The sequence below is a fragment of the Nicotiana tomentosiformis genome, chromosome 7 (assembly GCF_000390325.3).
Source record: "Nicotiana tomentosiformis chromosome 7, ASM39032v3, whole genome shotgun sequence".
In the NCBI taxonomy this organism is placed as follows: Eukaryota; Viridiplantae; Streptophyta; class Magnoliopsida; order Solanales; family Solanaceae; genus Nicotiana; species Nicotiana tomentosiformis.
This window is the reverse complement of record NC_090818.1, coordinates 39908083-39926818: the sequence shown is the minus strand read 5'-3', so window position 1 is coordinate 39926818 and position 18736 is coordinate 39908083.

Below are 18736 nucleotides of genomic sequence, written 5' to 3'. Positions count from 1 at the left end.
TTGAACACCACGTTTTAAGATTACTCTTTCATGCTGTATTACATTATCTAGTTAGATGTAAGATGGTGTCTGATACGAATTGTTAGAACATGCGCAGCGGAAGCAACTATAAACATAGGTATCACAATCATGTAATCTAAATAATAATTTAATTACAGAGATTAGAAGCACTAACCTCTCGAAACTATTGCACAACTCGTTCACATGGCAAGAATCCAGGACTGCATTTTTCTGCTATGCTCCTAATAAGCCTTAGACGAAAATACTTGTGTGGGCAAATATTACTACTCTAAAGAGTAAGTTATTAGTTGAACCTAGTCTTCTATTTGTGGCACACGAAATTAGGCCAAAAAACAGCCCCAAAAACGTGTAGGATTCTAGTCCAACTCAACTATAGAACTTTTCTCCCAAGTAACTTTCTTCCCAAGTCTGTCAAGGTTTTATTAGGTATAGCAGGGACCGTAGAAATAATAAGAGGCTACCAATTATAGTATTAATTCAAAATTTGGATGAATTAAATCTTACTATAATTAATCACAGTTTATTCCACTAAAAACTGCAATTGAACTCCTCAATATGAATTTCAAAATTCACCAACACTTATTTTAACTCTCCATGTTAAGATTACAAATACTAGTTAAATCAAACTAAATCACTAACAATTTAATTTAATTAACTAATTAAATCTTTTATAATTCCTCTTAAACTATTTTATGTGATGGATACAAAATTCACCGGCCGGGTTTTCATATGAAAACTTATAAGCTTACATAATGGGGTATTATCAAACTCAAGGTCGAGTCATGGATTCTATCAACTAATTATCATTTCACAAATGCCATTCATTATTGTCCAATCTATTAGGCATACACTTACTCAAAATAGAGTTGTACCTTTTGATAAATCAAAACAATAAACAAATCACATTGATCATAATAATTATATCAAGATTAAGAGTATAAGCTCATTTAATAAATCGGAGAAAATATTTTATATATTCAGCAAAAAAATATATTTTCTCTACTTGGTCCGTTCAATATACACTAAGTATACTAGCACAAGAAGTTAGAGTAAAACTACCCCCACAATCAAGATAAATCATACTTTAAAATCTTGTGCTACAATCATAAGATATTTTGCCCAACAATATCTTCGATTGTGAACATAATTTATTAATTATGAGAACCGATAATTTAATCTTTTGTATATGAGCTAAGACTTCATACACTAAATCGTCTACTACATAATTGAAGGACACACATATAACAAATGATCTATTTAAAATAATACTTTATTGAATTGGATAAATTAAATAAATAATTGTTCTATAGAAAATAAAATATTATACTATAGCTAAACCGCATGGTTAAAAGTATATATCTCAGGCTTATTTAATTGATCCATCTTATTTCACTTAAAGAAAGAATTACAAGTTATTTGTAGTTTGCACTCTTATGTACTCACTATTTCTCTGTATATGCATTGTCCGCTTATCTATTTGCATCATCATCAATGCATGCACAATTAATTGGATTAAATTAATTATCGTATCTGTTTTCTAAGCAATAGCAACAAGCAAAGCATGGGTAACCAGTAAAAATAAGACATTCCTATGTAGAATTTTTGGATAAATTTTATATTTGACGTCATGGCTAATCAGAACCCAGAATCACTTATCGTATTAGTCAGGGTGCTGGAGCTTTAGTTTGTCGGGTTACATAAATCAAAATAGATCACGTGATTTCCTCCTCTTTTCAATCATTATTGTTTCCCAAACTTTTGAGACTTGTATAATTATATTTTTATATGTAATGATAGTTAGTTGTATAGTTAGTGGAGTTAGTGGGCCAGCTTAGCCAGCCAAGCATTAGTTATATTTTCTAGTATTTCACGTGTATATACTTAGTACTGAAATGAGATAGAAGTTGAGCTTTTCACTTTCCCAATTCCTATTCTCTCTCTTACGATTTCCCTCTCACAGAACTCTCTAGAAGGACTCCATTGGAGCTCCAGATCGAGCTTCAAGCTCATCTTCAAACTCAATTCTAACATGGTATCAGAGCAAGGAAGCTCATGCTCGACTATCCGTCACCGTCTCTCTCAGTTTCGCCCACTCTTTTCTTTCTTCTGAACCTGTCTCTCTAGTTCGATCGGCATTTTCCCAAAAATGTTCGAATCGCAAAATTGATAACCGATTCTTCAAAAATTAGTGTGTAACAGAACAAATTTACCTACGCATGGTTGTATTAGATCAGGAATATACACATGTTGGTGATACCAGTGTTGCCGCTGCGACGAGCACCGGAATAGATCCAAGCGATCCACTCTACCTATATCCATCAGACAATCCTGGAGCGATGCTCGTTTCAGTTCCTTTCAATGGAATTGGACATAGATCTCAGAGACGTAGTGTTATACGAGGTCTATCCGTCAAAAACAAGTTAGGGTTTATAAGTGGAGAGTGTAAATCACTAGATCCTTAATCTCAAAGGTTCCGACAGTGGGAGCGATACGGCGATATGGTAACGTCTTGGATTCTAAATTCACTCTCCAAAGATATTGCGGACAATGTGGAGTATGCTAATGTAACGACCTGACTTGTCGTTTTAATAATTAACGTCCCGTTCAGTGGCTTAAGGTCTCAAACAGCTTCACAATATGTATTATGACCCGCGGGTGTGGTCGAGTTTGATTTTACTGAAGATTCGAAATTTAGTTAAAAGAGCAATTCTTATTTAGAAGCTTAAATAGAAAGAGTTGACCGGAGAGATTACTTTTGAGTAAACGACCCCGAAATAGAATTTCAAAGATGGCAATAGTTTTGTATGATGATTTCGGACTTAGGCGTATGTTCGGATTTGGATTTGGATTTGGAAGTCCGTAGGATAATTCGACACATTTTGGCGAAAGTTGGAAAATATAAGATTTTGGAAAAGTCCGACCGAAGGGTAAATTTTTGATAACGAGGCCAGATTTCGATTCTAAAAATGGGAATATCTCCATTAAATCATTTATAACTTATATGCAAAATTTGAAGTCATTCCGGATTGATTTGATATATTTCGGCGCAAAACATAGAAGTTGAGAGATTTGTAAGTTAAGAAAACTTGGGAGTTTGGCCATGGTCAATATCAGGTCAAGACGACCTCTTTTCAGTGTTTTGAGTACGCGATCAGGTCCGTAACATATTTTATGATTGAAATTCATATATGGTTTGTGTCCGGGAGATTCCGGATGAGTTTCGGGATGAGTTTTGAGCGAGACCGGGCATTTCGCCACTCTAATATTGTTCTAGCACTTTCGGGGATGCGGACCGCGCATTTTTGGACGCTGAGGCGAAGGAGGGCCGCGGACCACACATTTTGGACGCTGAGGCGAAGGAGGAATGCGGTCAGCTGCAGAATTTTGCGGTCGCGCTCAAATTTTTGCGGACCGCGCAATTCTGTCCGCAGCCGCGCTCGAGGAAGTTCTGTAGTCCGTTGGTCCGACTTCAGAAGCCTAAATATTTTGATCTACAAGGAATTTGAGATGATTCAAAAACGAAAGTTGTAGCCCTTCATATCTAGTTTCCAGAAAGATAAAGAAGTCATCATTTGGACATCTGTAGAGAAAGTTATGGCCAAAATACTAAATCCTGACAGTGTAGCCACCAAACTTTCGCGGCCGCGGTAAGGCGTTCGCGTGGGGGGTGGTGGAAATGCACGGTCAGTGTATTGAGAATCCAAGAGGTGCACTATATATCCAAGGTTTAGGTTATTATTTCATTTTTGGACTTTGGAAGCTCGGTTGGAGACTATGTTTCGTGGGTTTTTCAAGAAATTCATCGGGGTAAATGATTATAACTCGGATTTGGTTAATATACATGAATATATCACTAATTTTATCATTTAATTAGTACTTTGAGATGAAAATTTGGGAAAAAATTGTAAAAACTTCATAAACCACAAATTCAAGATTTGAAGGTCCATTTGACATCGAAATTTGATAATTTTAGTATGGTTGAACTCGTATCGGAACGGGTGATCAGATTTCTTAAAAATTATATCGGGTTCCGAGAGGCGAGCCCCGCGTTGACTTTTGTTGACTTTTTGGAATAAAATTTTAAGTCGATGTATTATTATCCGGAATTGTTTTCGATGAATTTTAATGAAATTATGCAATTAATTTGGATAGATTTGAGCGGTCCGGAGGTCAATTCAAGCAAGAAGGCGGATTTGGAATATCGGCATAACTTCAAAAAAAAAGTAAGTATCTTGCCTAACCTCGAGTGGGGGAATTGCATTGAGTCCTATGTGGAAATTGTGTGGTTGGAAGCCGTGTACGCGAGGTGACGAGTACGTACTCGGGCTTATATGTGCAAATTTTATTGGTTTAAAGTTTTAGGCATCTTTATGTATTAAATTGGATAATTGTTGGCATTAGTAAATTCTTGAATTATCATGTTGCATTCCTCATTTGTCAAGTTTGTATTTTATATAATAATTTGGTGTTATTGTTATTTGGATTTTATGTGAATTCCGTGTGTTTGTTGATTTGATATGTTTCTTGGAATTAAATTCATGATGGAATCCATATCTGCAAATATTTATTAAATAAGTTTAAATTGAGGAGTTAATATAATTATCAAGAATTTGGATTAATGAAGGCGTTGCCCTATACTGAGTATTTTGTTTACCATTGTTGACTGTTTTGAGGTTTTATATACGTTGTGTGGAGCCTTGAGCTATTTGTTGAGAAATTTATTGATTCTGCTACATATTTGGAACTTGATTGTGGTGAGTGGTAAATTGTGATATGAATTGTTATATTGTGTTGTGGATTAAACACTCTCTTTGACATTATTTATGCTTCCTGCCTTGCTTGTTAATGATATACATGTGCTTGGTGAGGAATAGTGTAAAGCACGAAGGGTGATGACGTGCCATTTGAATTATATATCATGTGAGGGAGAGTGTAAAGCACGAGGGTGATGACGTGCCATTAAGAGTTTAAAGCATGAAGGGTGATGTCGTGCCGTTTTATTTATATTATCAGGTGAGGTTGAGAGTAAAAGCACTAAGGGTGATGCCGTGCCGTTTCATTTATATTATCAGGTGAGTATGAGAGTAAAAGCACGAAGGGTGATGCCGTGCAATTATTTTTATATTATCATATACTCATGGCACGAAGGGTATTTCCGTGCAGGAGAAGACGAGAGACATACATTATATAGTGATATTATTTTTTAAGTGTATACATTCATGCCTTTATTTTGAGATGTTATTGTGCACCTATGTTTTCTATGTGACTTGTAGTCGTTGTTGCTTCCTGTGTGCCTCTACTTTATTCTTTTTATTGTTATTGACACTTCTACCACTTAGTTGGTACTGTTATATGTATGTACGGTGAGAAAGATATAAACGCACGAAGGGTGTTGCCGTGCCAATTGATTTGATCTATATATATATATATATATATATATATATATATATATATATTGGGTGAGAATGAGATAAGTGCACGAAGGTATTGCCGTGCCAGATGTAATGTGTTGAATATATTTCTCATGCCAGGAAAGTTAAATGAGACGTCACATGATAACTTTTATTCGAAAGAATTATATTTGAAAGATATTTACTTGAAAGAATTATATTTGAAAGATATTTACTTGAAGGAATTATATTCGAAAGATATTTATTGGAAAGAATTATATTCGAAAGATATTTATTTGAAAGAATTCTATTCAGAAGATATTTATTTGAAAGAATTATAATTAAAAGATATTTATTTGAAGGAAGTATATTTGAAATATATTTATTGAAAAGGATTATATTCTAGAGACTTTCATTGAAAAACTTATAGATAAAAGATGTATATTTTGAAAGACTTGATTAATTGGTTGTACCTGTGTTTATTATTCGTTTGAGTAATATTTATGATGTTCCTATTGCCATATTGTTTAAATCACTAGTTGATTGGTGTTGCCCTTATTGTTATTTGTTTTCTATTATTTTTGTATGCTATATTGCACAGATTATTTGACTAGTGAGTATCTTGACTGTACCTCGTCTCTACTCTATTGAGGTTAGTCTTGATACTTACTGGGTACCGACCGTGGTGTACTCATACTACACTTCTGTATATTTTTGTGCAGAGCCAGGTATTAGAGATAGCGGACTTGAGCAGAGTAAAACGGGATCGTAAAGATTCAAGGTAGAGTTGCTTAGTCGTCGCAGTCCCTTGGAGTGTTTTCATTTCATTGTACTGTTAATTGTTAATCAAACAATATTGTATATTCGGTCCTCGTGATCATTTCATATATTCAGTTAGAGTTCGTGACTCAGTACTACCAGTCTTGGGAGATTGTGTATTCATATTTGTTCCGCTGTTAGTTTTGATTACCTAATTAATTCATATTCAAAAAAAAAAAAAATTACTTTGAAATATAATAGAAATCGGCTTACCTAGTCTTAGAGACTAGGTGCCATCACGACGCCTGTGGTGGGATTTTGGGTCGTGACAACTAATAATATTGTTGAGTTGTGGAGAGAATTGGAGGATCGCTATGAGCAAATTAATGGTGCTAGGCTGTACCAGATCCAAAAAGAGATAAACGACTTGTCTCAAGGTGTGCTGGACATTACAGGTTATTACACTAAGCTGAAAAGGTTTTGGGAAGAGCTGAATACTTTGATCAAAAAGACTCACTACAATTGTACCTATACCTGTGGTGCCAAGGAGAACATGCACAAGGCCGAGCAGGACAGGAAATTGATACGGTTCCTTATGGGACTTAATGAGGTTTACACTATTGTATGAGGAAGCATTCTCATGATGAATTCACTACCAACTCTTGCACAAGCTTTCTCACTGGGGATGAGAAGCAGAGAGAGATCAAACCAAATAACCAAATACTTTTTGAGTCTGCTTCCCTAAATGTCAACACATCAAAATCTGGTTTCTACAAAACAAATTACTCTGCCAATAACAAATCCACTGGAGGCAATGGGCCTCGGCCATTTTGTGACTATTGTAAGAGACTGGGGCATACCAAGTACAAGTGCTACAAACTACACGGGTACCCTCAGGGTTTTGGAAATTCACACACTCAAAGTTCAAATACAGGACAGAACATAAATCAAGCTGCAAGGTTCAACAAAGAAAGGAGAATAGTAACCAGTGTGCAAGGGACCTCTTATGAAGCAATGCCAGCTAGAAATGATGGATCAGAAGATGGAGATGAGGTCGGGCAGGTCAACCTTTCTAAGGAACAATATGGACAGATCCTGAATTTGCTGCAATATTTTTAGATTGGAACAGGAGGAGAGAGTTCCAGCTGCACAAACTATGTCAATGGTGCTGTGAACTTTGCAGGTATAATAGTCTGCACTTCTTCTATTGATTTTGGCAAATTGTCCTGTGAATGCTTCAAAAACAAGGCTGACTCTTGGATATTAGATTCAGGAGCCTCTAATCATATGACCTTCAATATATCTTTACTAACCAACATTGTAACCCTACCATATCCCTTATTGGTAGTTATTCCAAACGGATTTAAGGTAAAAGTAACACAAATTGGAAGTGTGACATTGTTTCCTAAGATCATTTTGCACAAAGTCATGTATATACATTCCTTCAAATATAACCTCATATCAATTCATTCATTAACCAGTTCAACCCCTCATAGCATTATTGTCTTTACTGATAGCATTTGTCTTCTGCAGTCCCCTTCAATGAAGAGGCCTCTGGAATTGGTAGAGCCGGTGATGGCCTATATCTTCTCTGCCCAAGGTGTCTCAGGAATAACCATTCAGAATCAACAGTAAATAGTTCAATTGTCAGTTCTATTTCTTCCACTTGCTGCACACACAACTCACATTGTTTTCATCATTCCACTGTAAATAGCTCATTGTCTAGGGATAATTGCACATCTCATTCAGTTGTAAATACATGTTCTCCAAATAATAAAGTGTAATTCCCCATTGTGAATAACATCAATCCTTCTATCTCTTCAAGTGATGATATAAATGTGTTGTGGCATAACAGACCGTGTCATGTACCCTTTGCCAAGATGAAGGAAATGTCCAGTGTTCCAGCATCTTTCTCACAAAAATAACCCTTTAGTGCCATGTCTTCCCAATGGCAAGACATGGGAGATTGCCATTTCCAGAAAATTCCACCAATTCCACCAAAATCTTTCAACTACTTTATGTTGATCTCTGGGGTCCTTACCACATGCTAACTCATGACAACTTCAGATATTTCATTACCATGGTGGATGATTATAGTAGGTCCACCTGGACCCACCTATTAACCAGTAAATGTAATGCCCTACATGTCATCAAAAACTTTGTATCAATGATTGAAAACCAATTCAACACCACTATCCAATCTATAAGGTCATACAATGATCTAGAGTTTAACAACATAAAAGCAAATCAGTTTTTCCTTTCCAAAGGGATCCTCTACCAAAAGATATGTCCTTATACACCACAACAAAATGGCATAGTAAAAAGAAAGCATATGTATTTGTTAGAAACTTCTAGAGCCCTCTTATTCCAGTCAAAATTGCCTCTACGATATTGGGGTGAATGCATCATATGTGCAACCTATATAATAAATAGATCGCCCTCTTCTCATTTCAAGGGCAAGTCACCGTATGAACTACTATACAATAGAAAGTCTACTTACTCTCATATGAGGAGTTTTGGACTTTTGGTTGTTTGTGTTATCCTACAGTACCCAAGGTCCACAGATATAAACTTGAACCTAGAACCACACCACATGTCTTTGTTGGATATCCCTTTGGGGTAAAGGGGTACAAAGTGCTCAGCCTGGCCACTAAGAAAACACATGTATCTAGAGATGTAGTGTTCAATGAAAATATCTTTCCTTTCAGTATATCTAAGGATACAGTTTCCTTTCCATCTGTTCTCAAATTCATTCCTTTTATTGATCATGTGTCTAGTGACAATAAGCAAACTCAAACTAGTGAGCCAAATGAACAAGGGGTTTCAGATGTCACACATCCAGATTTGTCATCTGATCCATCTCCTTCACCACATTCTCCCAATGATGTAGATTTACCTGTTCCAGAAGACTCACAAAATAATTCATCAATAAGATCTATAAGGAATACCTCACCTGAGCATGTTTTGGAACCAAGACAATATCATAGAACACACAAAGTTCCCACATACTTGAAGGATTATGTCCATAAATTACCCCAGTTGAAACCAAATATCAGTAACCACAATACCAACAACCAAACCAATGCACCCTTTTCTCTTAATGCCTTATCTTCTCCCCACAATCACATATCTGTTGCGGATATGAACCAGGATAGTTAGTGCCTTCTGAGAAGTATTTGCAGTGATAAAGCACCTAATTCATATGAGGAAGCAGCTGTGAATCTTACATGGCAAGCAGCCATGACACAAGAGTTTGAAGCATTGCATGCCAATAACACTTGGGAGCTAGTACCACTACCAATTGAGAAACAAGCCATATAGTGTAAGTGGGTGTATAAAGTGAAACATAAGGAAGATGGTAGCATAGAGAGGTTCAAAGCTAGGTTGGTGGTAAAGGGCTATACCTAGCAAGCTGGAATTGATTACACAGAAACATTCAGTCCTATAGTGAAAATCACAATAGTAAGAGCTCTTATAGTTGGTGCAGTCAAGAAAGGCTGGGACATATTCTAGTTAGATGTGAATAATGCCTTCCTTCATGGGGACCTCCATGAAGAGGTATATATGGAAGTGCCACAAGGCTTAGTAGTAGATAGTGGAAATATGGTATGTAAGCTCAAGAAGTCCTTGTATGGCCTTAAGCAAGCAAGTAGACAGTGGTATGCTAAATTGAGTGAAGCACTGTGTTGTAAAGGATACACCCAGTCTATGCATGATTACTCACTTTTCTATAAGAAGACATCTAAGTCAACTGTATATGTGGAAGTATATGTAGATGATGTGATACTGACAGGAACAAACAAAAAGGAGATAGAGGAGCTGAAGGTATTCCTACATGACAACTTCAAGATTAAAGACTTGGGTAAACTGCATTATTTTCTGGGGCTGGAGATACTCTATAAAACTAATGGAGTTATAATCTCACAAAGAAAGTTTGTGCTTGATCTGCTAAAGGAGTACAACTGTATGGATTATAGTAGCCTTCCCTCACCATTTGATCCAACAGTGAAGTTGAAAGCTAAAGAGGGCACTGCATTAACTAATCCTACCTATTACAGAAAACTAGTTGGAAAGTTGAACTTTCTCACCAACACAAAAATGGACATAGCATATAGTGTACAACATCTTAGCCAATTCATGCAAGATCCAAGAGAACCCCACTTGAAAGCAGCTTTTCACTTGCTCAGATACTTGAAGGGTGATCCCACCATGGGATCTTCATGCCACATGATCCAAACTGTAATATTAGAGCTTATTGTGACTCTGACTGAGCTGCCTGCCCAGACTCAAGGAAGTGAGTGAGTGGATACTTAATTCTATTAGGAAACAGTCCCGTATGCTGGAAATCCAAGAAGCAAGAGACTATTTCACTATCATCAGCAGAGGCAGAATACAGGGCACTCAGAAAAGTAGTAGGGGAGTTGGTGTGGCTGTACAGATTACTTGAAGAGCTCATTGTGCCCTTTGCTAAACCTGTAGAAGTCTTTTGTGATAGCCAATCAGCTCTACACATAGCAAAAAATCCTGTATTTCATAAGCGGACCAAACACATAGAAGTGGACTATTATTTTGTCAGAAGTAAGCTGCAAGAAGGGCTGATCTCACTCCATCATGTAGCAACAGACAATCAGTTAGCTGATGTTCTCACCAAGGCTCTAACAGGAGTAAAGCATTCAACGATATCTGGCAAGTTGGCAGTGTTTACAACACTTTCAACTTGAGGGGGGGTGTTGAGAGTTGTATAATTATATTTTTATATGTAATGATAGTTAGTTGTATAGTTAGTGGAGTTAGTGGGCCAGCTTGGCCAGCTAAGCATTAGTTGTATTTTCTAGTATTGCACGTGTATATACTTAGTACTGAAATGAGAAAGAATGTGAGCTTTTCACTTTTCCAATTCCTATTTTCTCTCTTACGATTTCCCTCTTACAGAACTCTCTAGAAGGACTCCATTGGAGCTCCAGATCGAGCTTCAAGCTCATCTTCAAACTTAGTTCTAACACAAACAACCAATAATTAGTCGACAATTTTAGAAATAAATAAAGCGTTAACAAAGAATTGAAATAGTTAAAAGAAGTTCAAATGAGTAGTCTTGAGATAATTACCAAAGCAAGAAGCACGAAGTACCTTATAATTATTTGTTCAAACATATATACTAATAATCATCCAGCTACAGATAATAAAGGAATCATAATACTAAATAAACTAATAGCTTGTTTGGCCAAGCTTCTCCAATCTTAGAAGCACTTTTTTTTTTAAAGTATTTTTTTTTAAAGTTGAAGTGTTTGGCCAAGCTTTTGGAAGAAAAAAAAGTGTTTTTGAGGAGAAGCAGAAACAGTTTTGGAAAAACAGAAAAAAATAGTTTCTCTCAAAAAGTACTTTTTTGAAAAGTACTTTTGAGAAAAATATACTTAGAAGCAGTTTTTAAAAACTTGACCAAACACTATTTGGTGCTCAGAAGTACTTTTCGAATTAATTAGCCAAACACAAACTGCTTCTACCAACAGTACTTTTGAGAAAAACACATTTAAAAAAAATTTAATTTTTGCAGCTTGACCAAGCATACTATAAGTATTATTTGTTCAAACATAGAGACAATGTAAGCCGACATGCCAAAATTTTACAATGTTTTAGGGCGTGTACAACGAGAAAAATACTAACTAAACTTAGTAATAGCGAATTATAATTATCATATACTAGGCAAGTTAAAAGCATTGTGTGTAAGAATAGAGTTTCTATTTTATTTTAATATAACAAAGAATGCAATTATTCTAGTCCATTAAAATGGATGATAAAAGTGTTGTTTCACACGTTTCTTCATTTAATGAAAAGCGGTTTTATACATGGATAATTTAATCCCTCACGTTTTGAGAAACTTGTTTTCGGGCAGGTTATGACTAGGGGTGACAAACGGATAAATCGAGTCGGATGTGGGCGAATGCTACCGTGCAACCCAAATTTGGGCAGTTCATTGTCAAAATGGGTCAGGTAAATATATAATTGTGCTTTACTTAGGTTAAACACGGGAAAACAATCGTGAGAATAACAAACTCTAGTTTGAATAATTTCCAATTCGCAAAGCTACTACCATCTGGCAAGGCCAAATACCAGAGCTGTCAATATGGGCGGGGCCGGGTTAGCTCAGCCCAACTCACATAGGCTTTAGCAATTGACGGGTTGGGCTGGACTAGCCCATTATTTTGATAGGTTTTATAATGGTCAGCCCATCCCAGCCCTATGTGGGTTGCGGGCTCCCACGGGTCGGCCCATTATTTTAAAAAAATATAATTTTTTATTTTTTATTTAAGTTCTAACCTAAAAAAGATAAATATTTAAAAGTTAAAAAAATCTTATTGGAAAAATTTTACAAAACTTAATAACTTTTTATACTGTTCCAATATATCACAATAAATACTAAAAAAAGTAAAAGACAAGACTTTATTTCATTCATTAAAAGTCAAAACTCAAAACAAATTATTCAAGAGAACGTCCATGACGCTTATGGGATATCTAACATATCATTTTCATCAAACACATTTGAATCCGCTTGTGAGAAGGTTGTCTTAATATCTTCACTTTCATCTATATCTACAATACGTATGCAATATTAATTAGTTAAATATTAAGAATAATTAAATTTTTAAAATTAATTAACGTTTTAAGACTTTGATCTTTTAATATGATGAGCTTAATAAACTTTAAGTTTCGGATACACTTCTTCTTATTTTTTGTGTCATATACTTTTTATATTTTATATATTTTAAATACGTATTTTTATTAGGCCCATGGACCGGCCCAACAGGGGCGGCTTAACAGTATTTGTGGCCTAAAGCCAATGTTGATAAGAGGCCCTAAACTTTATTTTTTTTAAAAAAAATCACACACACACACACACACACACATACACACACACACACACACACACACACACACACACACATATATATATATATATATATATATATATATATATATATATATATATATATATATATATATATATATATAATATTTGAATTCTATTTTTCTAATATTTTGAGATACAAAATTATTAATAACTTTTTGTAATCGATCTCTCCTAAAAATATTTTGGACAATATTAAAATAGTTTTTAACTCTTTTATTTTAGTTTTGAACAACTTGATTCATATTTTTCGTGGCATATTTAAATTCTAATAAATGAATAAAAGACAATATATAACTATGAGGTAAGAATTAAATGAGATGATAATAACACTTGAAAGTTATAATAATAGAATTTAATTCAAGAAAAATGATGACTTGATTTCAAGATATCTTTTTGCTCCTTCGATAACACAAAATGCTTGAAACTTCTGGAAAAAAACAAAAAAGAATGCACGATATATGATATCAATAGTACTTTTAAGCTATGTGGGTTTTCGAATAATACTACTACTAAATTATCAGACTTAAACCCGAAAAAAGCAAGAAAGAGAATATATAAGAGTATAAAGTTATGCGAGCGATTAATTCTTGGACAAACCAAGAAAGAAAATGAATAGTGTAAAAATATGATTTAGTACTACATATTTTCTGATGAAAAAATAGGTAAAAAGTGGAATATAATAATTTCATTTGTTAGATTTTTTAATCATACAAAAAAGGTTTGAAAGAAATTCACATTTATAAAAAGTATTACGCTCACTTCAATTAGTTACACATCTATTCTTTCCTTTTATAAAAAAATATCTAATTTTCAAGGTAAAAATTACTCATTATTTTCCTAAAACACCATATAAACCTATTTTGGTATTAAAAAAATGGGGCCCCCCAAATTTGGGGGCCTCAAGCAAATGCTTCACAAACTTTACCCTATAGCCGGCCCTGCGGCCCAACCTAGCCTTAGTCAAGCCACATGGGCCACGAGCTTACTCGGGCCGGGCTTAAAAGCCTCATTTTTAAATGGGCTCCAAAAATTCTAGCCCAACCCTATTAAATCACGGGGTGGGGTGGAGTGGGGTGGGGTGGGTTGGCCAACGGGCCAAACCCATATTGACGGCTCTACCTAATACTAACTCTTGAAGTCTCGTTTTCTGCATTTTAGAGTGTCCACTTTGGTGATACCCCTCTTGATACTGAGGAGAAAGCTGCATATATGCAAAGCTACCAAAGCTCTCATTGTTTTTACAGTACTCTTTCTCATTAATAAATTTGCCACTACTGTGTATTTGAGCAGCGAAGTCGAAAAATTGTGGAAATGTTAAAGCAAGAATGCTTGGAGACAGAGGCAGAACGCTCGGAGGAGAGGAAATGACACCTCTTGGAGGAAAGGGAAAAAATATTGAGGGTAAAAGGAAGAATGTTATTACCTTGTGTATCTAGCTTGCCTTTAAACAAAAATTTCAACGATCTTTCCATAGTGCTATCCTCAAATTTGAACATAGTCCTAGTACCAGTTATTTTAGAAAATTTAAATGAGCCATGTTCAAAAACACGTAATTTTGATTCTTACATTTTATAATTATGGCAGGCAAAGCATCAAAAGCAGCAGAACATACCAGAAAGAGTGAGTTCAGGAAAGAAAAACCATTAGTGAAGGCAGTTAATGTAATGCTTGAAGAAGTAATCCTAAGGAAACTAAAGAGAGGATATGGATGTTACTGGTTGCCACTATATATTAACGTTACAATTTCTTTTTTCATGTTCATGTACACCGGAGGCGGCTCAAGCACATGTGCGGCCTAAAGCAAAAGTTTAATGTGATGCCTAAAATTTTAGAAGACTGTTGAACACTTACTAATGAACTCTTGGAGAAAGAAGGTGAGTAATGAAATCTTAGATCGGAGAAAGAAGGTGAATAAGAATATCAAAGAGAAAGACAGAAAAATGTAGGGGTTTCTGAAATATGAAGAGCCCATTTGGACATAAGAATTTTTTTAATTTTTTTCGAAAAATTTTCACTTTTTTTCGAAATCAATGTTTGGCCATAAAATTTCCAATTTTCACTTGAAGATAAATTTTGGAATTTTTCGAAAATTTGAAAAACTCCAAAAAGTTATTTTTCAAAATTTTCACTCATAAAACTTCAAAAACAACCCAAAATTATATTCATGTCCAAACACAACTCTAATTTTCAAATACCATTTTCACTTGAAAAAAAAATCATTTTTTTTTGGAATTTTACAACTTTTATGTCCAAACTCCCACGAAGAGATTAGGAAAAAGCAAAATTAACTTGGACCAATTAAGGAAGAAATTTTTTACACATTATCTAATAAAAGAGTAAAACCCGGGTGAGGACACAGGGAGGGGACTCAGACCACTTTTCAGTGTGATGGGGTTGCACCAGGGGTAAGTTCGTAGCTCGTTTTTATTTGCCTTGGCATAGGATACACTGACGCGTCACATTCAAGGGAGTGTATGTTATTTACGAATGATATTATACTGATTGACGAGATGCTACACGACGTTAACACGATACTGGAGGTTTGTAGACAGACCCTAGAGTTTAACGTTTTCAAGTTAAGTAGGACCAAGACAGTATACTTAAAGTGCAAGTTCAATGACGGGACCAATGAAGCGGACGTAGACGTAGACGTAAGGCTTGATACACAACTCATCCCCAAGAGAGATAGTGTCAAGTACTTGGGTCTATTATCCAAGTAAATGGAGAGATTGGAGAGGATGTTACAAATCGTATTAGAGCGGGGTGAGTCAAATGGAGGCTCGCATTCAGTGTTTTATATGATAAGAATGTGCCACCAAAACTTAAAGGTAAGTTCTACAGAGTAGTAGTTAGACCGACTATGTTGTATGTGGCAGAGTGTTGGGTAGTTAAGAACTTCCATGTCCAGGAGATGAAAGTAACAGAAATGAGGAAGCTGAGATGGATGTACGAACATACCAGGATTGATAAGATTAGAAATTAAGATATTCGGGTTCGGGTAGGAGTGGCCCCCGTGGAGGACGAGATGGAGGAAGCTAGACTTAGATGGTTTGGGCATATAAAGAGGAGAAACATGCATGCCCCAGTAAGGAGGTGAGAGGTTGATCTTAGTAGGTCTGAGGAGAGGTAAAGGTAGGCGAAAGAAGTAATGTGGAGAGGTGATTAGACAAGATATGTCATTTATTCAGCTGATCGAAGACATGATCCTTGATAGGAAAGTGTGGAGGACGATGATTAATGTAGAATGTTAGTAGGTAGTTGAGTGTATTTTTTGACAATCCATTATTATTAGAGTCAATCTTATATTCTATTATTGTTAGATTTCTATAACTATATGTTGTTCCTATCACCTTGTTTTCTTATTATCTTTTTCTCGTTACTGTTTGTTGCTATTGCTTTATTTTTATCTTCTTTCCTTATGCCGAGGGTTTATTGAAACAACCTCTTTATATTTACGGTAAGTGTAAGTTCTATGTACTCACTACCCTCCTCAGACCCTACTTATGAAAGTATACTAGATTTGTTGTTGTTGTTGTAAGCTTAGATACCCCTTTATCCTCTTACCCTTTTTCACTATCGGTTTTTCGACCTTGATAAACCTAATATTTGATATTTGAATATGTTGACTATAGATACTGCCATTTTCGGCATATTCAAATGGGTAGTATGTCATGACCCAAAATCCACTATAGGTCGTGATGGCACTTAACGCCGCCGTTAGGCAAGCCAACGGTGATCGATCAATTTAATTACTCATTTTACTACCTTCGAAATCACAAATTTTAATAAGAAAGGAAATTTACACTTTTAAATCCACGGAAATGTACAAAATTGTAGTTTATAAGAGAAATAAAAGGCGATGATAATATACAGAACCACAAGCATCAACTAATATACCCCAAAACCCGGTATTACAAGTACATGAGCATTTACTAAGGAGTGCAATAATAATACAACATCTGTCTAGAATGTAAATGAGACAGGATAAATTAAATAATACGATTGAGACTCTGTGGACTGCGATGCGTAGCCTTGAATGCAGCTCACATAAAGTCTCCTCAACAGCTGCGCCTACGCGCCAAGATGATCACCAATGAACCTGTCAGATCCTGCACATTTAGTATAGAAGTGCAACATGAGTACGTAAATCAACGTGTATCTAGTAAGTATCTAGTCTAACCCCGGAGAAGTAGTGACGAGGGATCGACATCGACACTTACTCTTACTAGTGGTCCAATAAATCAACGTGGTAAATCATAAACAGATAAGAGGCACACCAATAGTAGTGAGGTAAAATTGTAACTAACACAATCTTCCAAAATTTCTTTTAACGATATCAATTTCTCAATCTTGTATTCTATCTCAACAACTTAAAAATATCAAGTGCCAATAACAAACGGATAAGAAATACCATATAAAACGCAAGGCATCCGGATTGCTAGCAATATGACGCACGATTATGCCGAGGTAGTACAGCCAGATCTCAGAAAGAGAATGATATTGTCGAGGCGATTCACACGATCCCATCATAACGTGTACATTGTCGAGGGTCGAGCGACACAAACTATAGATGCATCTATTATAATGCCGAGGCGAACTGCCCGTTCCCATGAGAGTGTGGTACATAATCCTGCCGAGTCGTTCGGCCCGCTCCACAAGAAAGGAAAGGAATTATCAAATTACGAGAAATGAGATTACGATACAGTATATGAACACAATGTGAGTATAACCTTTATTGTTTCTCAAATAACTTGCCAACGACTCAAGGTAATAAAGCTCGGCCTAATATATATGTATATATTTCTAAATCAAGTTTAATTAAAAATTTAATTAATTAAGCTGGCAGAATGAGTTCAAATATTTCAAATATTACATGGTGAGGTCCTAAGTCTACCCGGACATAATATGCTTTAGTTACGTACAAACTCTCATCACCTTCCAATAGTCTTCCACTAACACATACTAATTCTAAGTAAATCTCAGGCAATTAAATAATTATAACCTCTAAATTCATGAAAATAATATCAAGTGTGTTCAGGCTCCAAGCATTAACATGCACGATTTATGTTGAGATCGTACGTACTGATCCAGAATAATGTATATACTACCGAGGGTCAAGCGGCATGAACCATAGATGCATCTATTATACTGCCGAGACGTTCGGCCCGCTCCACAAGAAGAGAGGATACTCTATGAATATCCGATTTAAAAGATATTAAAAGCGTAATACACAAGGAAACACAATTTCTATTAACAGTGAAGTAACCCGCCAAAACTCAAATTAAGTGAAATTCGGCCTTTACGAATCCTTTATCAAGTTTCAATATTATTTAGGCACTTAAATTAACAAGTGGAGTGCAAACAATATAAGTATTTCATGGTTTGGGTCCTAAAACTACCCGGACATAAGCAAAATTAGTAGCTACGCACGGACTCTCGTCACCTCGTGCGTGCATAGCCCCCACAATTAGAAGCAAATAATAATTTTAAACACCCGTAGGGTAAATTCCCTCTTACAAGGTTAGACAAGAGACTTACCTCGTCTCAAAGCTCACTTTCCAACCCACATATTCACTCTAAGGCCTCAACTTGGTGTCGAACAATCTGAAGCTAGCCAAATATTATATAAATTAGTCAATGTATACTCAAAAGTTAATAA